The sequence below is a fragment of the Erinaceus europaeus genome, chromosome 10 (assembly GCF_950295315.1).
Source record: "Erinaceus europaeus chromosome 10, mEriEur2.1, whole genome shotgun sequence".
NCBI lineage: Eukaryota > Metazoa > Chordata > Mammalia > Eulipotyphla > Erinaceidae > Erinaceus > Erinaceus europaeus.
The window spans coordinates 36355972-36375281 of NC_080171.1; the positions used below are offsets into that span (position 1 = coordinate 36355972).

Here is a 19310-nt window from a genome sequence, read left to right on the forward strand (position 1 = left end):
TTTCTTCTCTTCCAGTCTGTATCCCTTGAATTCCTTGCTCCTGCCTGATTGCTATGGAAGAACTTCCAAGATTATGTTGGATAGTAATGGTGATAGTGGGCAGCCCTGTCTAGTTCCTGATCTGAGGGGAAATGCTTCCAGTTTTTCACCATTGAGTATGATGTTGGCTGTAGCTTTGCTATATATAGACTCTACTATCTTCAGGTATTTTCTTTTTTCTTTTTTTATTTAAGAAAGGATTAATTAACAAAACCATAGGGTAGGAGGAATTTTCTATCTATTCCCATTTTTTTTATTTAAGAAAGTATTAATTAACAAAACCATAGGGTAGGAGGGGTATAATTCCACACAATTCCCACAACCCATTCTCCATATCCCACCCCCTCCCCTGATAGCTTTCCCATTCTCTATCCCTCTGGGAGCATGGACCCAGGGTCATTGTGGGTTGCAGAAGGTAGAAGGTCTGGCTTCTGTAATTGCTTCCCCGCTGAACATGGGCGTTGACTGGTCGGTCCATACTCCCAGTCTGCCTCTCTCTTTCCCTAGTAGGATGGGTCTCTGGGGAAGCTGAGCTCCAGGACACATTGGTGGGGTCTTCAGTCCAGGGAAGCCTGGCTGGCATCCTGATGACATCTGGAACCTGGCGACTGAAAAGAGAGTTAACATACAAAGCCAAACAAGTTGTTGAGCAATCATGGACCCAAAGCTTGGAATAGTGGAGAGGAAGTGTTAGGGGGATACTCACTGCAAACTCTAGTGTACTTCTGCTTTCAGGTATATATTTTGCAGTAGTTTATGGATACGTGTGAACATATGCACTCTCTCACAGAAACTGGTGTATATCTAGGTTTTGGGACTTTGTTAGAGAGTGAACCACCTGAGACGGAATTAGAGTATACTATGAAAGGAAAGGTCTCACCCAAGTAATGAAGCTGAAGGGTTGTCATTCCACACGAACCCTACATCAAATTGAAAAGCTTCTGCACATCCAAAGAAACTATTAAACAAACAAAGAGACCCCTCACAGAATGGGAGAAGATCTTCACATGCCATACATCAGACAAGAAACTAATCACCAAAATATATAAAGAGCTCAGCAAACTTAGCACCAAAAAAGCAAATGACCCCATCCAAAAATGGGCAGAGGATATGAACAGAACATTCACTACAGAGGAGATCCAAAAGGCTAACAAACATGAAAAACTGCTCTAGGTCACTGATTGTCAGAGAAATGCAAATTAAGACAACACTAAGATACCATCTCACTCCTGTAAGAATGGCATACATCAAAAAGGACAGCAACAACAAATGCTGGAGAGGTTGTGGGGACAGAGGAACCCTTTTACATTGCTGGTGGGAATGTAAATTGGTCCAGCCTCTGTGGAGAGCAGTCTGGAAAACTCTCAGAAGGCTAGACATGGACCTTCCATATGATCCAGTAATTCCTCTCCTGGGATTATACCCCAAGGACTCCATAACACCCAACCAAAAAGAGGTGTGTACTCCTATGTTCATAGCAGCACAATTCATAATAGCTAAAACCTGGAAGCAACCCAGGTGCCCAAAAACAGATGAGTGGCTGAGAAAGCTGTGGTATCTATTCCCATTTTTATAGTGTTTTGATCATAAACGAATGCTGTGTTTTTTCAAAGGCTTTCTTTGCATCTGTTGATATGAACATGTGGTTTTTAGCTTTTCCTTTTCTTGATGTGGTAGATCACGTTGACTGTTTACATATATTAAACTAACCTTGCATCCCTGGGATAAACCCTCACTTGGTCATGATGAACAATCTTTTTAATATACTGCTGTATCTGGTTGGCTAGAATTTTGTTCAGTATTTTAGCATCTATGTTCATCAGAGGTATTGTTCTGTAGTTTTCTTTTTTGGTTGTGTCCCTGTCTGCTTTTGGTATCAAAGTGATATTGGTTTCATAGAGGCTGGAAGGGAGTATTCCAATGTCTTCAATCTTCTGGAAGACTTTTAAAAGTATTCACTCTTCTTTGAAGGTTTTGTAGAATTAATTTGTAAATCCATCTGGTCCAGGACTTTTATTTTGGGGAAGGGTTTTGATAACTGTGTTTCAATTTCTTTAACTGTGATGGGCCTTTTCATATTATCTAGTTCTTCTTTGTTTAATTTTGGAAGTTCATAGGTATCTAGGAAATCATCCATTTCTTCCAGGTTCTATAGCTTGGTCGCATAGAGTTGTTCAGAGAAGCCTGGAATGATATGTTGAATTTCTGAGGTGTCTGTTGTGATATTTCTTCTTTCATTTACAATCTGATTTATTTGGGTCTTCCCCCTTTTTCTTTTGTGAGTCTGGCTGAAGATTTGTTGATTTTTTTTTTTACTTTTTTGAAGAACCAACATTTACTTTCATTGATCTTTTGTATGGTTTTCTTATTTTCAATGTTATTTATTTCTGCCCTAACTTTAGTGATTTCTGTCCCTCTGGTGGCTTTAGGGTTCCTTTGTTCTTCTTCTAGGTCTTTAAGATGTGCAATCAGGCTGTATATTTGTGCTTTTTCTTGTTTCCTAATATGTGCTTGTATGGCTATGAACTTCCCTCTCAGTACTGCCTTAGTTGTGTCCCAAATATTTTGATAGCTCATGTCTTCATTTTCATTGAACTCTCGAAACATTCTGACTTCTTCCTTTACTTCCTCTTTGACCCAGTAGTTGTTAAGTAGTGTACTGTTAAGCTTCCACATTTTGGGACTGTTACTAATCTTTTGTTGATTGTTAAGTGTTAGTTTAATTACACTGTGGTCTGAGAAGATGCTTGGGATGATTTCAATGCTCTTGCTTGAGATGATTTCAATGCTGATGCTGTCTCTGTGGCCTAACATATGGTCATCCTTGAGAATGACCCACGGTGGACTTGAGTAGAATGTGTATTCCAGTTTCTTGGGGTAAATGATTCTGCAAATGTCCAATAGTTCTATTTTATCTATTTCCTCATTTAGCTCCCTCATGCCTTTATTAATTTTCTGCCTTGATCATCTGTGAAGCTTAGAGAATGGGGTGTTGAAGTCCACTACTATGACTGTGTTGCTGTTAATATATTGTTGTAGCTCTTTCAGTAGATGTTTGATGTATTTAGATGGCTTCTCATTGTGTGCATAGATGTTAATAATTGTTAATTCCTCCTTGTTGACTGATCCTCTGAGCAATAAGTAATGTCCATCCCTATCTCTTTGAATTTTATTTATTTTAAAGTCTATTGTGTCAGACTGAGAATAGCTGTTCCTATCCTTTTTTGTGGGCTATTGGCTCTATGATAGTTTTCCATCCTTTCACTTTGAGTCTGTGTTTGTCTTGTTGAGTTAGGTGGGTTTCCTGTGGACAGCATATTGTTGGGTTGTGTTTTTTGATCCATCTTCCTACTCTGTGCCTTTTAATAGGTGAATTCAGGCCACTGACATTTATTGATATCAAATATTGAAGATATTGAGAGTGTTCTGGTGTATGGCATATTTATGATCATCTGACTGTTTATAGGAGACCTTTCACAATTTCTTTCAGGGCAGGCTTGGTGATAGTTGATTTATTTTCAACTGTTGTTTGTCTGAGAAGGTTTTTATGCCTCCATCTAATATGAATGATTGTCTAGCAGGATAAAATAGTCTTGGTTAGAAGCCTTTCTCATTGAGCACTCAATACGTATCTTGCCATTCTCTTCTGGCCTGTAGTGTTTGTGCGGAGAAGTCTGCTGCTAATCTTATGGGTTTTCCTCTGTAGATGACTCCTGAAGCCTTCAGGATCCTTTCTTTGTCCTTATTCCTTTCTATTCTAAATATGATGTGTCTTGGTGTTCTTGAACCTTTGAACCTCTGGGCTTCTTGAACCTTTAAGTCTTTGATGTTGTCTAGACTAGAGAAGTTCTCAGCTATTATGTCCTAATGAATAATTTTTTTTTGCCTCCAGGGTTATTGCTGGGGTTCAGTGCCTGCATCATGAATCCTCTGCTCCTGGAGGCCACTTATTTTTTCTCCTTTTGATGCCCTTGTTGTTGTAGCCTTGTTGCGGTTCTTATTGTTGTTTATGTCGCTCACTGTTGGATAGGACAGAGAGAAATGGAGAGAGGAGGGTAAGACAGAGAGGGGGAAAGAAAGACACCTGCAGACCTGTTTCACTGCCTGTGAAGCGACTCCCCTGCAGGTGGGGAACCGGGGGCTCAAACCGGGGTCCTTAAGCTGGTCCTTGCACTTTGTGCCACGTGCGCCTAACCCGCTGTGCTACCGCCGGACCCCTCTGAAGAATGATTTCTTCCCCTCTCTCTCTTTCTTCTTCTGGTAAGCCAATAATGTGTATATTATTTCTTTTAAAGTCATCCCATAGGTCTCTGATTTTGTTTTCAGTATCTCTTAATCTCTTTTTGAGATCTCTTACTTCTTTTTTGGTTGTCTGTAATTCATTCTTGATCTTGCTAATTCTGTCTTCGGCCTCATTGATTCTATTCTCTCTGCCCTCTACTGTTTTCTGGAGTTCATCTGTTTTCTTACCCTGTTCTGATACTGTTTGAGCTTGTTCAGCTAGTTGTGTTCTTAGCTCAGCTATTTCAGCTTTCAGCTCTCTGATAACCTTGAGACAATAACTACTTTCTTCCAGGGTCTCATTTATTGTTTCTACATTTCTTGTCACAATTCTTTCAAAGTCTTTACTCACTCCTGTTACTATTTTCTTAACTAGTGTTTGGATGTTGACCTCACTATTTTGTGGTTCAACCTTTGGGGGTCTTTTAGCTGGACTCTTGTCCTGATTCATTTCTCCAATATTTCTTCTTGTTGGTTTAACCATTTTATATAGTATGTTATGAGGTCCCTCTCTCAGTACTTTTCAAATTACTGATCTCTTTTACCTGGATTGACTTGTGTTTAAGTAAGGTAATTAAAGGGTTCACTGTTGTGGAAATTGATAGTTGTTTCCATAGTATTTTAATCCCTGAGTTGGAGCTCAGTGGTTTAAAAGCCTATTTTATTCTTTTTCTTCCCTGTAGGGTATGGGAGCTTTAGGGCTTTTAAACTATAAGTAGGCTTCTTTGCTTAATCACTCACACCTGATCAAGGGATAAAACAGGGTGGGGCAGAGACAATCTAGTGGCTATGCAAAGAGACTCTCACATCCCCACTGCTAGGCTACCGAGTTATAAATAACCTGAGTTTCCTGGTTATTTCTCTGTCCCCCGGTGTCAGCACAGGGCTTCCTCCCCACTACTCCAGATTCTGAGGGCAGTAGCAATGGAGACTCACAGTTGCATTTGGTGAGTCCTATGGGAGTCCTCTCCTCCCTTCAGCCATTTTTTTTTTTTTTTTTTTTGGTGAAACTGACTGGAGGTGGTTTCTCAACTGGTAAACTGCTGAACTGTTACCAGCCACTTAATCTCTTCCTAGGCTCCTCTCTGCCTACGAGCCACATGTGTTTGCACTCACTGGTGATTTGGTGAGTTCCTAAAGTCATTCTAGTCTTGCCTTGTTGCTGTCCCATATGATCTCCTTTGGTATTCCTCAACACTGATTTTTATAAGAAGAAATTCAAGTAAATTATATTATGGTAGGTTACTGACTTGACTCCCCATAACTGAAAAGGGACATTCTTGTTTCCTTAGGCTTAAAGATATATATCTACATAGATTAAAATGCTTTTATTTCTATCACTTAATGCACAGATGCATTCCCATCTTGAGTAATCAATCATTAATTAAAACACTAAAACTATCACTGGCATTTGATTTCAGTTTAAAAGAATAAAGAATATAATCCTATGTGTTTGCTCCACCAAGGGAACCCTCAATGGTTATTTTTACCCTAGATTAGAGGAGAGTAAGTTGACTAGATGATGCTTGTTATACACAATAACTTTTTTGTAGTTCTCTATCACACTGTTCTGGAACCTGTTAGTACTATAGCCTTGTTCATACCACCTGAAGCAGAGACAAATAGGAACAGAAAAGTCTGAGGTTTTTGAGGCTCAGATTGGACAGGTTCCAGCTGACACTCACCCAATGTTATCATTCCAAGTCTACAGGTCAGATGTCCAATTCTGAATCACAGTGATTTCTTTTTCTTTGAAAAATAATTGTTTTAAATTCTGCTTCCTCTAGCTAAAGCTTGATCCCTTTTAAGAACTTTTGCTAATTGAATCCATCACTGTTTGACAAGTTAATCCCGCAATCCTTCTTCTACCTAAACGACCTTATGTTGCTAAATCTACTTTGTTTTTTCCCTCAGAACTTTAAAATTTTTTAAATACTAGTACTTATTATGTTGCTAACTATTGGCATATGATACTGGTATGTAAATTCTGTGAGGGTAATTTTATATATCCTTAGTTCATTCATAAAAATGAGTAGATAAAAAAATGGCTCAATAAAAAACATCAAAGTCTTTTTTTCTTTTTTTTTTTAAATCACTTTCCAAATTCCATTTTCCTCTGGCCATCTTGCTTCTAAATTTTATTTATTTTTCAACTGACCTTGGCAGCTTGTTACAAGGTTGACTTGTTTTGCAGTTCTCAAGCTCACCTACTTTATCTTTTTTTTTTTTAAACTGATTTTTTTTTCCCCCTAGCATGATGTCTTTCTGGATGGAAGTTCTATTTAATTTTCTGTGTGTATTACCTTTGGGAGCTCTGATCAGAAACAAGGAGTGGGGTTATTATAAATAGATTTTTGACAATAACTAAATTTCACTTAGTTGAAATTATTTGTAACTTAATTTTAAGATATCTTATTTTGTAAACAAAACACATATGTAAGAGAGTGTTTGCTGCTGAGTTAAGTTAGTGGTAAAACTAGACTGTTTTCTACAGATGCACTTTTCTACCATAAGAATTCTCTTGATTTGTCAGTTATAGTGGTAACTCACAATCAAATATGAATAGCAATAGAAACATAATAAAAATGCTAAAATCAAATACATTTAACTCCACTGAGTTAAAAATGCTAGTTTCCCTCTTAGGTACTTGCCATATACCATATTTAAATACCACTTTCAAATTTAGACTTCTAATCACTTTGATTTAGATATTAGGATGGCAAACGCTAGAAGAAGAAGAAGATATTAGGATTATACTTTCTCAGAGTCATTCATCCCAAGAAACTGGAATACATATTCTTTTCCTGTCCACACGGGATATTCTCAAGGATAAACAATATGTTAAGCCACTAAAACAGTGTCAACAAATTCAAGAGCACTGAAATCATCCCTAGCATCTTTTCAGACCACAGTGGAATTAAGCTAGCACTTAACAGCAACAGGAAATTAATAAAAGTTCCCAAATATGGAAACTCACTATTAAGCCACCACTGAGTTAAAGAGGAGCTCAGGAAGAAATTAAAATGTTTTTATAATCCAATGTAAATGAAGACATGAGGTATCAAAATATTTGGGACACAGCAAAGCAGTGCTAAGAGGGAAATTCATAGCAACAGAGGTACATATTAGGAAATAAGAAAAAGTTCAAGTAAAAAAAATCTGATTTTACACATGAGAGAATTTGAAGAAGAGGAACAAAGGAACACTAAAGCAACCAGAAGGACTGAAATAACTAAAATTAGGGCAGAAATAAATAACATCAAAAATAAGAGAATCATATGAGATTAATGAAGCTAAATATCGGTTCTTTGAAAGGGTATACACAATTGCCAGACCCTTAGCCAGATTCACTAAGAAAGGGAAGACTCAAATAAATAGAATTATAAATGAAAGGGGAGATATCAAAATAGACACCAGAGAAATCCAAAGTAACATGTGAGGCCTCCACCTTCCACCCTGATGCCAAAAGCAGACAGGGACACAACAACAACAACAAAAAAGAAAACCACAGACCAATATCTCTGATAAACATAGATGCTAAAATACTGAGCAAAATCATAGCCAGATACAGCAATATATTAAGATTGTTCATCCATAAATCACGGTAAAATCTTATATGAAAATCCTAACCATCATATTTTCAAAATAAATCAAGTTCCCAAATAACTTGGTTATAATAATAATTATCTATTGCCATATTCAACTCTAAGATAGCCAGGGCCTTTCCTCGTTCTTTGTAAAACCTGTATATTTCCCAGTCCTGGAACCTCTGGAGCTTTGTTCTTTTTCTTTCATGCTTCTCTTGACCTGTATCACTGGATACTACATCTACTGATCTCAACCAAATAAATGCAACCAGTGCCACTTTGACGTGTTTCACTTCAGACTATGCCCAGAGGTGCCAGGCCTGGCATGTCAATCCTTTAGCTCCAATACTCTGCCACAAAGTTGGAGATACTACTATGACACCAACTTGACTTCTATGGGAAGACAATCTCACTAATGTGTTCTGGAACCACTCCAGCCCTACTCCACTAGGGAAAGATAGAAACACATGTATGGCTTGATCTGTCAATGCCCGTGTCCATTGGAGATGCAATTACAGAAGCCAGATATCCCACCTTCTGCACGCCATAAAGACTGTTGGTCCATACTCCCAGAGGGATAAAGAATAGGAAAAGAATAGAAGGGATGGATGTGGAACTTTGGTGGTGGGAATTTTATGGAATTGTAGCCCTCTTATCCCACATTCTTGTTGATCATTATTAATTACTAATTAAAAAAAGATTTTTCATCATGACCAAATTGGATTTATCCCAAGGATGCAAGTATGGTTCAATATATGTAAATAAATCAGTGTGATTCACCACATCAATAAGAGCAAAACAAAACAAAACAAAACAAAAAACCAAAAAAAACCCTACTGATTATCTCAGTAGATGGAGAGAAAGCTTTTGACAAAATCCAACATCCCTTCATGACCAAAACACTACAAAAAATAGGTGGAAAATTCTTTAAAATAATGGAGTTCATATACAACAAACCTACAGACAACATTATATTCAATGGTGAGAAACTGAAATCATTCTCACATAAATCAGGTATTAGACAGGGCTGCCTACTATTATTGTTACTATTTAACATAGTATTGGAAGTTCTTGCAATAGCAATCAGACAAGAGTACGAAATTAAAGGGATACAGATTGGAAGAGAAGAAGTCAAACTCTCACTATTTGCAGATGATATGATACTATACATAGAAAAACCTAAAGAATCCAGTAGAAAGCTTTTGTAAATTATCTGGCAATATAGGAAGGTGTCAGGATATAAAATTAACATACAAAAATCAGTGGAATTTTTTATGCAAATACTAAGAAGAAGAAGACACCCACAAATAAGTCCCATTCACTATAAAATATAAAATATCAATAAAATATCTAGGAATAAATCTAACTAAAGAAGTGAAAGACTTGTATACTGAAAACTATGAGTCACTATTCAAAGAAATACAAAAAGATACAAAGAAGTGGAAAGATATTGCATGCTCATGGCTTGAAAGAATTAACATCATCAAAATGAATATTCTACCCCAGAACCATATAGAAATTTAATGCAATACTCTTCAAGTTCACAGCAATTTTCTTAAAGAGAATGAATAAAATTTACAAACATTTATCTGGAACAAGAAAATACCTACAATTGCCAAAACAATCTTGAGAAAAAGAAACAGAACTGGAGGCATCACACTACCAGATTCAAACTATTTTATAAGGCCATTGTAACCAAAACTTCATGGTACTGGAACAAAAATAAACACACTGACCAGTGGAACAGAATTGAGAGACCAGAAATAAACCCCCACATCTATGGTCATCATATTTTTGACAAGGGGGCTGAAACTGTAAAATGTAGAAATAAGAGTCTCTTCAACAAACGGTGTTGGGCAAATTGGGTTTAAATGTGCAGAAGAATGAATCTGAACCACCACATACCACCAGAAACAAAAGTCAACTCCAAATGGATCAAGGATCTGGATGTTAGACCATAAACTATCAAATACTTAGAGGAAAATATTGGTGGAACTGTTTCCCATCTAAATCTCAAGGGCATCTTTGATGATACAGACCCAATTGCAAGGAAGACTAAAACAAATAAACCAGTGGGACTACATAAAATTAAAAAACTTCTGCACAGCAAAAAGAACCATTACCTAAACAAAGAGATTACTTACAGAATGGGAGAATATCTTTACATGACATACATCAAAAAAAAGGACTAATAACCAAAATATATAAAGAGCTCACCAAACTTAGAAACAACAACAACAAAAAAACAAATGACCCCATTTAAAAATGGAGAGAGGATATGAACAGACTATTCACCACAGAAAATATACAAAAGGCCAATAGACATGAAAAAAATGTTCCAAGTCACTGATTGTCAGATAAATGCAAATAAATACCACAATGAGATATCATTTCAAGACAACAATGAGATATCATTTCAAGACAACAATGAGATATCATTTCAACCCTGTGAGAATGTCAAACATCAGGAACAACAGCAACAACAAATACTGGAGAGGTTGTGGGGACAAAGGAACCCTTCTGCACTGCTAGTGGGAATGTAAATTGATCCAGCCCCTGTGGAGAGTAGTCTGGACAACCCTCATATGGCTAGAAATGGACCTTCTTGAATCATATTGAATGAGATAAGTCAGAAACAGAAGGATGAATGTAGAATGATCTCACTCATAGGCAGAATTTGAAAAACAGATCGAAGGGAAATCACTAAGCAGAACTTGGATTGAAATTGGTGTATTGCACCAAAGTAAAAGACTTGGGGTGGGAGGAGGGTTCAGGTCCTGGAACATGATGGCAGAAGAGGGCCTAGTGGGGGTTGTGTTGTTATGTGGAAATGTTAGGCATGTACAAACTATTGTATTTTACTGTGGACTGTAAACCATTAATCCCTCAATAAAGAAATAAAAAAAAAAAGGACCATCCTCATGACTCAGCAATTCCTTTCCTAGTAATATATCCTAAGGAATCAAACACATTCATCCAAAAAGATATATGTACACCTATGTTAATAGCAGCATAGTCTGAAATAGCCAAAACCTAGAAACAACCCAGGTACCCAACAACAGATGAGTGGCTGGGGAAATGTGATATACATATATACACACAATGGAATACTACTCAACTATTAAGAATAATGAATCCACCTTTTCATGCTTGATGGAGCTTGAAGAAATTAAAAATAAGTGTGATAAGCCAGAAAGAGCAAGGTATGGCATGATCCCATTCATAAACAGAAGCTGACAAAGAAGGACAGAAAGGGAAACATAAAGCAGAACTTAAACTGGACTGGGTTTAGAGTATTACATGGTAGTAAAAGACTGTGGGACCAGGGGTGGGGAGGGTAGATTTTTTTTTTTTTTACCAGAGCATTGCTCAACTCCGGCTTATGGTATGTGTGGGGTTAACCTGGGACTTTGGAGCCTCAGTTATGAAAGTCTCTTTACATACCCACCTGGGTGGGTAGATTTTAAGCTTCTTTGTAGGAGGGTGGGTGTAGGGATACAGATCTATTGTGGTGGGAACAGTGCTAATCTATACTCCTATTGATCACTATACCCTGAAGTTTTCTTTTTAATGAACTAGCTTTAACTTTATTTTCTATTGTTTTCTCAATTCCATTTGATCTCTAGGCCCCAATTTTTCTTCATTTTTCAAAGCTTTTCTTTTACTATCTCTTTTCAGTTTTTTTTAAATAAAAATTTGAACATTAAAAAAAGATATTTTCTGTATACATAATGGAATCAAGGTCAAGAATACTTCAGGATTCATTCAAACTTTCTCTGATACTAAATTGAGGGGCTTTGATTCCACTTAGGCCCTTGTCTTTAGATGTAATTTTATAAATAGGAAGTAAAATTTTGAGTTTGTTTATTTTTTCATTTATCATCACTGGGGCATCACTGCTCTAGGACAATTCTTTCATATAAAAAGAGAAAGGGGAAAGGCAATACATCAAGGAAGCTTCTTTCAATTCTATGGGACCAAGGAAAGCAAGCATATTATCCAGGTGAGCTAACTTGCCAGTCCTCAAGTTTGATCTTATTATCTTTTGACTGTTCAGGAGCTAGAACTGCTTTCAGGATTACCCCTGCTACATTTTAATAGTAGTGGAAAGTCCTGGATACTCATCATCAACAACTGTAATGGCCAGATACTTATTTCCTTTATGTTGTGACACTCACAAAACCTCAAGAGACTGATGCTGAAAAATCAACTCCAGATGGCTGTAGGACAGATTCTCCTGAAGATTCTGCTACTGTCGAGTCAGCCCAACAGAAATGTCCTCAATGTTGATAAAGATGGAGATAACACATGAAGGCCATCTGTCCCAACCACATGGCTTTTAACAAGGAAAATCTCTTAGGGTGAAATGAATGAAGACTTGATACAGGCAAAAGAGCATCTCAAATACATTCTTATGTGTCTGTTGGTTATTAGCTAATTATGGATGAATATAATTAAGACAAGACTCCAAAAGTTGCCTCATTGTCAGGATCAGCTACTATTGCTGAACATATAAAAAATGTTATGACAAGAAATCAATTTTGTTGACCAATCTGTTTCAAGGAAATACAAGTAAATATCACCATATATATATTTTTTTTCACTGTGATGTATTGTTCTACTTCACTGCACCCCCCCATACCATGCCAAACAGATTTGAGATGGTTTTTGGCAAAAGATATAAGGGAAGAAAACTGGACCATGAGGACAGAAGCTCAGTCTGGTCAGAAATGATCACTGCCAGAAACTGATAACATTGCTCCAGCTAGTACAGGATTGTAATTGTAACAGGAGACTTTTGAAATACTTAACAATTATGTTTAAAATACTGAGATTCAAACTCAATCAGTCAGGAGCATTTCTTGCATTTGTGTCTGCAATATTATCAATAAAATACACAATAATAGGATTCTAGCAAGTCCATAACCACTTTTCTGGGTTGTGACCTGTGAAAACTACATGTGACTGTTTTCATCATGAAATTGTGATTATACTTGGAATGTGCAAGCTAATGAAAATTCTTGATTGTGCTGTTATTATTGCCAGGTTTCACTGCTCTGAGCTGACTTTTATCAGAGAAAGAGAGGAGAGATACCAAAGCCTCAAAGCTTCCTCCAGTGTGGTGGGAGCCAGGTTAAAAATTAAGTTGTATATATATGACAAATTAGGTGCTCTATCCAGGTGAGCCACATTGCCAGCTTGGTAATGAATATTATTACTTGGACGTTTCCAAGTGGATACCTCCAGGTAAGAAACAGTTTTCCTCCCTCACGCCATCCTTCCCTTCCTTTTCTTCCCACTGGTTTCTGGGGCTTCTATAATCCAGGGGTGACTTTCTTAGATAATAATGGGAAAAATAAAACAGAGAGAAAGAGAGAGTGAGACCACATTATTGAACCTGGGGAACTAGACTTGAACCTAAGTTGCATGCCTGACAAGGTCGACACCCTCCCAGCTGAGATATTTTTAAGGCCTCAGGTTAAAAAAAATTCTTCTTTTTAAAGTATTTTATTTGTTTTGGATAGAGACAGAGAGAAATTCAGAGGGTAGGGGACATAGAGAAGGAGAGAGACAACTGCAGCATTGCTTCACCACTCATTAAGTTTCCTCTCTGCAGGTGGGGACCAGGGGCTTAAACCAGGGTCCTTGAGGGTTGTAGCATGTGAACTCTACCAGATTTGCCACCACTTGGACCCCAGTAAAAGAAGTCTTACCTGTCGGGCTAGCGTTGCCAGAGAGAGAGAGACGAGGAACTTGTGGTGGAGTGGTAATACAATTCTTTATTGATGTGGACACCTCAGAGTTGGCTGTGAGCACAATTGTTTTTAGGCCACGTGGAACTAGCAAAATGGCTGCCTCCCACTATGCACACCAGCCCTTCTCCAGGTCTTCTCCAGGTTGGGACGTGGAAAAGAAAGAACGAAACTGGAACAGCAGTGGGCTTTATAGGGTAAAAACGGAAGTGGCAAGTTGGGAAGGGGATTAGCTAGGAAAGGAGGTGGAGAAAACAAGGCACTCTGGGAAGGTAGAAAGCTTCCATAGCAGCTGTTGTGAAGGTTCTAACCAATGGGATTAACCAATGCCCTCCAGGCAGGGTGGGTCTCAGGCAAAACAATGATTATGTAAATAGACCATAGCATCAGTGATGGAGCATGGGGGGATCGGGGTTGGCTTTAAGGCCCGACACTTAACCTTATACATTTGAGTGAGAAATAATTGCTGTAAGTGTCTCATTGATATTTATTCATTGGTGCATTTTGGCAAGGTCAAGAATGTCCAGGTGAAAGGAAAATAAGTTTACAGTCCCTATACTTAGTTTACTTTAAAACATAATGAGAAATTCTTGGTTTATAAGTCTAAGAAGCAAAGCCTTGGAAGCTTAATCTTCAACATGCATCATTTAGGGTGGAAGCCACATTCTATCACACAATAGTGGTATTTATGAATGGCTTTTCATTCCTTGTGATTGTTCAAGTTCTCCTAGTTGATTAATATAATTCACTTTGGTAGAACAATAGATAGAATAAAATTCTTCCTTATTATCTTGTCAAAAGGTATGTCACAGCATCAATAATCTGGCAACAGAACAAGCAGGTCTTCCACTAAAATTCTTTGTGGCAACCTGAGCCACCCTAATGCACACACTATCAAGTCTTCTTAGATTGTGTTCACTCAGAAATTGTGCATTTCCCAATTATCAGTTCATGGTGACCTAATGTTTCAGTTATTTTTTTCATGTTATTCTCAGGCCAAAAGAAATACTTAATGCCTGAGTATAAAGCACTTAGGTTCAAAACAAATCAGTATATATTTATGTCCTATCAACTTTGGAGTCCTCTTAAATATATATATATATATATATATATATATATATATATATATATATATATAGAGAGAAAATTGCTATTTTTAGTTTATTCTTAGCTCACTAAAGTTACTGCTGATAGAGTAGGTGCACCTGTTGTGCACTGTACTTCTCAAACTTGGAATTAACCTAGATTCTGTCACCCTCATTTCTTGGCCTACATAGGTTTTTGCATGGGAGGTATACTATATCATAGTAACCACTTAATACTCAACTGTACAGAGACCTGATGTCATTCAAGACTAGCAAGATTTACTGTTGGCAATGTCAACTCCTTGAAGTTAGTAGTTTATGTGACAATGAAATTTTCTGTAATTTTTTAGATTTCTGATAATGCTTAAATGCTGTTATGCTCCCTGAGAATTTAAAACATTCTATGGTGTCTCCTGAGCAGCTGGCTTCTGTCATTTTGGTGCGGAGGTAGAGGATGGAGATTGTGGTTATGATATGGTGAGCAAAAAGTAACTCTCTTACTGAAAGACTGAGTTCAAGAGATTGAACAAATTAAAAGCAAGCTATGTCAAGCTGTACTCAGCAGTCACAACTTGTCTGAATTAGAGAGAGACTATGGACATTGTGGACTACAGTGCTTTTGAACGTTAGGGATTATTTTGTTCTTCATAAGGGAGACAAAGTTATAAACAAATTGTGCTTCCATGTGGTCTGGCTTTCTGGAAGGTGAATTAGACATTGTACAGTCAGAAAAAGCCATCTGAATTTCTAAGTCAGGATGAGGAAAGTCTTATCATACATACATTCTTCTCCTTGTTCATTTTTCTCCTTTGCATTTAGGGAATCCCTTAGGTTGCTATTCTGTAAAAAAAAAAAACTCTACTGAATTCCAAGTTTTATTTTAAACATTTTAGTTGGTCATCTATACATGTTGGTTCTAAGAACTTCACCATAGGCCATCTCATAGCTTTGATATTTTTCTGGACAAACAATTCAGTATCATACTGGGGTTGGAGAAGATCAAAACCATAGTATTTTACTTTCAGAAGTCTAGTACTCTTGGCAGTCATATACTAATGAGACCTCATCATTGCTACATTCCACATTGCTCACATTTGCTGAAGGCCTTTGGAGCAAGCAACCAATTAATTGATGAAAATAAGACTCAGAAGTGATTAACACCTAAGCTAGTTTTTCTTTAAAAATGTTTCAGGATCACATGTTCTTTGGAAATATTTGCTAGGTAATAGATGTGTGTAGGGAAAAGAGAGTCTTGTGATGTGAAGGAATTTAAGTATTTTCCTTTGACAAGACTGCCAATTAATTGTGGGGTCTTAGTTCAAAGTTATCTGCCTGGCTGAGAGCATGGATCGACCAGTCAATGCCCATGTTCAGTGGGGAAGCAATTACAGAAGACAGACCTTCAACCTTCTGCATCCCACAATGACCTTGGGTCCATACTCCCAGAGGGATAAAAAATAGGAAAGCTGTCAGGGGAGGTGATGGGATACAGAGATCTGGTGGTGGGAATTATGTGGAGTTGTACCCCTCTTATCCTATGGTTTTGTTAATGTCTCTTTTTTTTAAATAAATAAAAAAATTAAAAATAAAATAACAAAACAAAGTTATCTACCTAGCTGGACTCCAGTATCATTACCTGCAGGTTGAATGGTGTATGTGGGTCATTCTCTAGGATATTTGAATCCTGACACTGAATATCTGATGAGCTTTCCTGCCAAAGTGCATTTCTGGTGTCTTCTGAAGAGTATAGCATCATTAGCCCAATCAGAAAATCAGTTTATTAAAAAAAGAGAGAGAGGGCATACTATTGAGAGTTTTTTCATGTGTGCATGGAACTGGGTGGGCCTCATCTAATTCATGGTTTTTAAAATAAATATATTTATAATTTTTTATTATCTTTATTGGATAGAGATAGAAACTGAGAGGGGCAGGAGAGATAGAGAGGAAGAGACAGAGAGAGAGACACCTATAGTCCTGCTTCACCACTTGCAAAGCTTCCCACTGCAGTTGGGGACAGGGGGCTTGAACGTAGGTCCTCATGCACTGTAACCTATGTGCTTGACCAGGTGAGCCACCACCTTGCTCCCTGTAATTCATGATTTTATTGCTCAGGATCATTCATTCATTCACATAGAAAGACTGAGAGTGGGAGGTACACCAGAGCCCTGGAGCTTCCTTCATTGCAGCAGCACTTTCTGTATTGTGTAAGGGCTCAAACTTAGGTTGTACTCATGGCATCCTAACCAGTGAGCTATCTGTCCTGCTTTAAAAAAAAGTTTAACTGTGGTATAAAACACAGAACATAAAATTTTCAAATTTTTCCATGCTTAGTGAAATAAGAGATGAAAGACAATTACTAACTAGTTTCACTTATATATGGAGTCCAGAGAACTGAAACACATAAACCTGCAAAAAATCAAGCCAAACCCAATAAATTGTTAGCAAGCAGTGTTCAAGACTTATGAAATCTATGGTGGCTATCTTTGGGAGATGGAAAGTGTGGGGGCACAGAACTTTGGTGGTAAGTGTGGTGTGGAACTATACCCTGTGATCCTACAAAATAAAAAAACAAATGAACAATAATCACTTTATGTGTATAAGTCAGTCTGTCAATCATATTCACAGTGTTGGGTGACCAAATTTCCAGAACTTTCCATCTCACAAAACTGAAAGCCTGTATTATTAAACAATAACCCCCCTTCCCAACTATCCTGGCCACAACACTTTCACTTTCTGTTCTTATTATAATTTTGACTGTTTATGATAACATTTATTTATTTATTTATTTATTTGCCTCCAGTTGCTAACACTACAAATAAATCCACCATTTCTGGTGGATTCCCCCACCCCACTTTTTTATATGATAGGACAGAGAGAAATTGAGGGGGTAGGGAGATAGAGAAAGAAAGATACCTGCAGACCTGCTTCACTGTTTGTGAAGCATCCCCCTGTAGGTGGGGAGCGGAGGCTCTAACCCAGGTTGTTGAGCATATCCATCTGCATAGTACTAGGTGAGCTTACTAGGTGCGCCACTGCTCATCTCTCTCATGATAACTTTTATAGGTGAGACCATACAGTATTTGTCTTTTTGTGATTGGTTATTTTCATTTAACATAATACGTTCACAGTTCATCTATGTTATCTCATATGGCAGTATTTCCCTCCTTTTTTTTTAAAGGTTGGATAATATTGCATTGCATGTATATTTTCTACTTTATGATCCACTCATCCATCAGTGGATATTTAAGTTGCATTCAGCTTTTGGTTATTGTGTATAGTATTGTTATGAATATGGGTTAACTACTGCGGAGGTTTGTTTATTTGTTTTTATTGCCAGCAGGGTTATTATTGGGGCTCGGTTCCTGCATGACAAATTACTGCTCCTGGTAGGGATAGAGACAGAGAGAAATTGAGAAGGGGGGAGGCACAAGGAGAGAGAGAGAGGGAGAGACCTGTAGCACTGCTTTCCCTGCCTTATAGGTGGGGACCAGTGACTTGAACCTGGGTTCTTGAGCATGGCAACATGTGTGCTCTAACATGTGAGCCACCACTTGACCCCTTGTTGAGCTTTAAAGGAGAGAATGCATATGCATTCCACTCCTACTCTTTCATACCAAACTCAAAGGAAATTGCAGTAGTCAATATTGTTCTGATTTCAGCTAGGTTTTCCAGAGTGAAGGGAAGGAGGTCATCAGGGTGCTTAAACTCCATTGGGGGTTGGGAGAAGATCCAGGGAAGGATTACTTGAAATATCATTTCCAGATGTATCTTAGGGCTTCAAAATATATTTCATTCTCTTTTATTAATTTTCATTAAAGGCAAAAACAGAGAGAGAGAAAAGCAAAGTTATGTCTCTAAATATGTGAATGCTCTCCACCATACCACTGGGACAGTTTTATTGTGGATTTGGATCTCCAGAGATAAGTTCCATTCATAGTTAGTTACAGATCCAAACCTTTGTGGAAAAAAAAAAGTCCCACCAGGATTAAAAAATGTACTTCCCCAAAAAATTTACTTCCACATATTTTTACACCTGTCCCACTTCAAAAGTGTTACACAAAGGGCTACTAGTATCTGTGAATAATTTGCTTTTTTTTCTTTTTAACAAAAGGTTTAGAACTTTTCAAGGAAGTTTTTGTTTGATTTTGTTGTTTTAATGAAAGAAATTCACTTCTTAAACCAGATTAAGACTCCTGCTTCTAGGTGCCCAATTACTAACTAAATGCATAGAGTATGTATTTCTGACTTCGGAGCAACAAAGTATTGCCTGATAACTGAAGCTACTTCTGTACTTTCCATATTTGCATTTTCTTGATTTGTTTTTATGCATTCTGCTACCTCAAGCATTTTCTTTTCCAAATAAGCTATATAAAGCTCATGCTGAATGCATCTAGAAAATATTTTAATAAAGGTTTTCAACATCACTGACTATATATATAATATATATATATACATAATTTTTAATCATATTCACATGTTAAGTATTATTTTGGGAAATGTCATCAGGAAATCCATACCAGATTAGATACATATTTTGAAATAGGAAAAACAAGTTTTATTAAATA

General features: G+C 37.3%; 1 pseudogene; it reads left to right on the forward strand.

Moving 5' to 3' along the window:
• The window catches only part of LOC107522163 (large ribosomal subunit protein eL24-like), a 38602-nt pseudogene extending 26383 nt beyond the window's left edge, over positions 1-12219 (forward strand).
• Positions 12220-19310: the final 7091 nt, after the last annotated feature.